Genomic DNA, 5,883 nt, shown 5'->3' on the forward strand with positions numbered 1-5,883 from the left:
AAGTAAACGTAACATCAGAAATCAGATTACCTCACTACTATAACAGGCTCTTTAATAACAAAGAAAGAATTATGGACAACTTTGTGTTACTGCTGTTCATTACCATATATGCAGAGTTACTGTGGTAGTTTACAATCCTGTTTTCTGTATGGTTTCAGAAATCCAATGCCTATTACATTCTACCTGAACAAAATGTTGTATTTGTGGTATAAGGGGCACGTTTGCTGTGCTACAAATTCACAGACATTCAAACTTCCTTACACACAACCTTACTGATTACCTTAGAATCTGCCCTGTCACGGGTGTAGTTCCTCTTTGCTACAGGGCAAAGCTTCCTGGATCAGTGCCTCAGCCTCTGGCTTTTTTACGTTTTACAGAGCTCTGGAAAACAGCTCAAAGAAAGAACACAAGGCTCAGGTCAGTGTAGGGTTGTTCAATCTCAAAGGCTTCTTACTAATACATTTATTTTCATTGTTAAAGAATCTTATTCTTTTCATTTGTGAGGCCCTATTACAGTATCTGAGAATGTGTTCTCACAAATCCCCAGCATGAAGCAATCATTATGAGCACAATTTCTCACCTCAGCCTTGAGACTGGATATTATTGTCCCTGAAATTTTAGGAACTGCAAGTGTAAAGAACATGTGTTTGGGGGTCATGATTTCATTATGCGAGATGAATATAATATATGTAATGTCACCCTGTTTGACTCTGTTAGACAAAATATTAACCAGCATAATCCCAGACCCCAATCATGTGCAGATTATTTTAATTTCTGAGATAAAATTCTACTCACTCTATCACTCTTGGTGTCTTCATCTCTCTTCTCTCTCTTTTCCTAGTTTTGAACACAGGCCTGAACTAGACGAGTCAGCACAACTTTGCATCTATGGTGTTCTAATTTTTTTCAGTTCTGCTGTGACACACATTTTTAAATAATGAGAAGCATTTTGCTCTGATTAAATGAAATACACAGAATTCGTAGTACAACTCAGTTGGTAAATTACTGGGTTAACAGACACAAAGTTTTGATATTTGTCCTCAGCACTGCATAAAACTTGCTGGTGCTGAATCTTTGCAATCTCAGTATCCAGATCCAGTGAAAAGTAGAGCAGAAATCCTGTATCATCTTATATAACTTATTATGTCACCCTGTGCTACAGGGTTTCCTGCCCAAAAAAGCAAATGAACATATGACAAGTCAAATATTAATGTTTATAAACAAATTATCCTGCCCATGAAGGCAAGTGAATTTGCTTCTTTTGAAGGATAAAAACCTCCATGACAGTTGTCTAGACAGGTAAACTGCAGTGATAGGAAAGGAAATAAAATGTGCACCTGCTGAAACTCTGCAGACTACCATTTTGTTCTTTTTTTCTTTTTTTGGAACTATCTTTTATGGGGGATGGTTCATCAATCTTCCTTGGCGACTGCCTTCCTCATGGCTGCCAGGACATTGCCAGCTCCTCCCGCTTTCTCGTGGCCCAGATGTGCGCGCCCACCCTCTCCTTGATGAACTAGAGTGAGCAGGTGTCTGTGGACACTGAGCGACTCCAGGGCGCGCTGCTCTTGGGGAGCGAAACCCTGCACCTCCTGGATCGCATCCCTCACGAACTTGGTGCGCTTGGTGAGGCGCCCCGAGGCCGGCTGTGTCTTGGTTCCCTGATGTTCTTCTTCACCTTGTGGCTTTGTTGAGGCCATGGCCATGGGGTAGCGCAGGGCCATGGCTGCTGCTCTCCTACCACAGCCAGGACAGGAAGCCCAGTTTGTTATTTCAAGCTTATTCTCTAACCTACTTTCCTGGAAGTTGCTAGTTCCTTCTACTTGATTATCCAGGCTCCGTCCGTTTACCTTTATCATATATTGTGCACTTCATGGTTTGTGGAGGACTAGGTTTATTTCATTATTTTCTATAAATAATATAGCATAGACAACAATAGAAAAAATAAACAGGTTTTCTATTTATTAGTCTATTGCAAATAGACATTATACTTCTTTGTCTCTAATCTTGATACACATGTGTGTTTAATCCAGAGAACATTTTTATGAAGTGCAACAACATATTGCCTAAATAGGCTAATTGCTAAAACAACATCACAGTCACTGGTGGTCAACATATCACTTCTAAATCAATTTTGTTTCTAGGGCAATGAAGAGAAAACAATATTAAATTGTATTTCATTTAGGTTCATCTTTGCACTAGATAAATATGACTGTCATTTAATTGGCTATACTTTACATTAATTTATATGTGTGGACATTATAGTTTGCAATTAATATTATGAAATTGAAATCATAAACTTTTTTGTTTTTGTATGCAAACCAATAAAGTTTCACATGATTCAAAGGAAAAAAGTTACATTATACGTATTCATTTAAATAAGTAAAAAGTCTGTTATATAAAATAAAAGTAGTGAACATTTACATTTTTATTACTAAAACTACTAAAAATCTCAAGAAACATTTAAAAAAATCTATTCATGTGTCTTTGTGCTGAACTAAAATAATTTTTATAGATTTATTTCCCCTCTTGATTTAAGCATCTTTGATAAAATTAGTTGAAATCAGTAAACTCATTTTTCCAGTTTTCACTTTTTGAATTCATAATTTCTAATAGTGTCTTGAGGGTAGTATAAGAGAATCATATTAATTGGAAAGTGTTTAACAGTTCTTTACTTTGATAGAGTAGAGTAAGGAAGGAGTTTATGTTATTGTGGAAACCACTAAGCTAAGACATTCTCTCTCCTGGATGTTACCCTCACTATATACCTCCTATGAAGAATATTATGGACTTACAGTGAAAGAAAATATTTTGTCATCTCAGTAACAGAGCCTTGTAAATCTTGGTCTACTTTGATGAGACACTTACAACTTGAAAAGGAACTATGGAATTGATGTTTAAGCTTATAAACATTGAGGAATAAATGGACCTATAAACTAGATTTCAAACCTGCTGTATTGTGTATTGGGGGGCATCAGTAAACTTAAGATTTTATATAAAAAGCAAACATACAGTTTTATTATATGCAGAACATGTTTCACCAGGCTTGATTTAATAATATTTTGTTCCTCTTTTTATTGATATTTTCTTTATTTACATTTCTACTGTTTTCCCCTTTCCATGTCTCCTCTATAAAAATTGGGTACAGAGCTAAACAAAATATTCTCAACTGAAGAATACTGAATGGCGGAGAAGCACCTAGAGAGATGTTCAACATCCTTAATCATCAGCGAAATGAAAATCTAAACAACCCTGGGATTCAACCTCACACCAGTCTGAATGGGTAAGATCTAAAACTCAAGTGACAGCAGATTCTGGTAAGGATGTGGAGAAAGAGGAACACTCCTCCATTGTTGGTGGGATTGCAATCTGGTAAAACCACTCTAGAATTCAGTTTGGCAGTTCCTCAGAAAATTGAACATAGCACTACCTGAGGACCCAGATATACTACTCCTGGGCATATACCTAGAAGATGCTCCAACATGTAATAAGGACACATGCTCCACTAGGTTCATAGCAGCCGAATACATAATAGCCAGAAGCAACAAAGAACCCAGATGTCCCTCAACAGAGGAATGGAAACAGAAAACATTGTACAATTACACAATGGAGTACTACTCAGCTATTAAAAGCAATAGATTCATGAAATTGTTAGCAAATGGATGGAACTAGAAAATGTCTTCCTGAGAGAGGTAACGCAATCACAAGAGAACACACATGGTATGTACTCCCTGATCAGTGGATATTAGCCCAGAATCTTGGAATACCTAAGATACAATTCACAGACAGTGTAAAGCTCAAGAGGAAGGAACACCAAAGTGGATAGTTTGATCCTCTTAGAAGGAGGATCAAAATGCCCATGGGGGGAGATTCAGAGACAAATTGTGGAGCAGAGACTAAGGGAAAAGCCATTCAGAGACTGCCATACCTGGAGCCCATCCCACATACAGTTACTAAACCCAGACACTATTGTGGATGCCAACAAATGCTTGCTGACAGGAGTCTGATACAGCTGTCCCCTGAGAGGCTCTGCTAGTGCCTGACAAATACAGAAGTGGATGCTAACTGCCAACCAATGGACTGAGCACAGGGACCCTAATGGAGGATCTAGAGAAAGGACCCAAGAAGCTATAGGTGTTTGCAGCCTCAGAGGAGGAAAAATATGATCCACCCAGTAACCCCAGAACTCTCAGGGACCAAACCACCATCAATCGAATACACATGGCGGGACCCATGGCTCCAGTACCATATGTAGCAGAGGACGGCCTTGTTGGACACCAGAGAAAGGAGAGGCTCTTGGTCCTGTGAAGTCTGGATGCTCCAGTGTAGGGGAATGGCAGGACAGGGAAGCAGGTGTTGAGGGGTTGGGGAGCAAGAGGAGTGAAGATAGGATAGGGAGTTTTGGAGGGGAAAACTGGGAAAGAGGATAACAATTGTGATGTAAATAAAATAACTAAAAACAATTAAGGAAAGAAGGTAAAAAAAAATCAACTGTATGAAAGAGACAAGAAGAGTTGTCAATACATAAACTGAACAACTCAGGAGGCTGTGTAAAAGAGAACTATGTAGAAAGTGAACCCAGAAGACTCAGTTACACACTCCCTCCCAATGGGAAATCCAGCAGAAAGCTGGGGACAAGGACCTGGGATCATTGAATAGGTATATAATCATGGGTATATAGGAGATATCATGTCATTTGCCACAAAGTGAGTGGAAAATAACTTAATGTGATTTTGTGCAATCATATAAAATTTTCTGATGAGTCATATAAAAATAAAAGGACAACTTTCTGAGTGTGCAGTTCCTCTGAACTAAAGAGTGTAAAAGAGCCTGAGATTCCACTAACTTCATAATTCTTCCCTTTTATTTTTCAGTGCTGCACATTTCTAGTTACTATGTTTTTCCCCAAATTACTTTAACTTTCAGGGTATTTTGAGCTTCAATTGGAATTTTCCCCCCTAGATCTGTGAAAAATATCAGTAGACTGCTGATGATCAGTGGAGATATAGACTGGAGATGCATATGGTGGTTATTGAAGAAACTAGCAATAAAGATGAAATCTGTTCCAGGTATACAACTTCTCAGTATAGATGATACTGAAAGGACTTTAAGTCAGCAATACACAAATATACTTACACATATGTGTTTATTGATGTCATGTTTCAAGGAGTCATGTAGAAGTTTGAGCATAGCTGATCATCATATGAAGAATCCTGAAATAAAATATGCACATGTTAAATAATCTTATTAGAATATCTCAGTTAACCTTGAGTGATATCTTGGCCTCACCTGAGGAGTGTAGCAACTATGGATCACCAAGATGAAAATGGTCTTTAGGCATGTCTGTGAGGGGTTGTTAATTGATAGGGGAGGACCCATGCAACTGTGGACCTTGCCCACCATTCCCTGGAAGGAGGTCCTGGGCAACTAAGCATGAGCTTGGGAGTCAGCCAGCAAAAACAGTGCTCATTGCTGCAGAAGATTCTGTTCATCATGGCTGGGAGTAGAGTATGCTGGAGCACAGCATTTTAGCCTTGCAGAAAGGCAACAAAGAAGAAGGGGTGCACTCCTCTGGTGGCCATCTCCTTTGCTACTGTTTATTCAACCTCAGCTTCCAGGTCAAAGGACACACACTTCCCACATTCAGAGTGGAACACCTGCCATTTGATAATCCCACCTGGAAAATATCTAACACAACCAGAAATATGCTTCTATGATTTCCTAGATGATTTCAGTCAACTTGAAAGTGTATAAACCATCAAAACATTTAACAGTCTATTTATTATTATATACATTTCTTCCACTTTGTTTGCAAAGAGAGTACTCAGGGAATTTAATCATCCCAGGAAGAAATTCCCATTAGCTGCAATTCCTGGCCCAAAG

General features: G+C 38.6%; 1 pseudogene; it reads right to left on the reverse strand.

Moving 5' to 3' along the window:
* Positions 1 to 1,412: 1,412 nt before the first annotated feature.
* Positions 1,413 to 1,724, reverse strand: LOC127668400 (60S ribosomal protein L36-like; annotated as a pseudogene).
* Positions 1,725 to 5,883: the final 4,159 nt, after the last annotated feature.

The sequence above is a fragment of the Apodemus sylvaticus genome, chromosome 18 (genome assembly GCF_947179515.1).
Source record: "Apodemus sylvaticus chromosome 18, mApoSyl1.1, whole genome shotgun sequence".
Lineage (NCBI taxonomy): Eukaryota > Metazoa > Chordata > Mammalia > Rodentia > Muridae > Apodemus > Apodemus sylvaticus.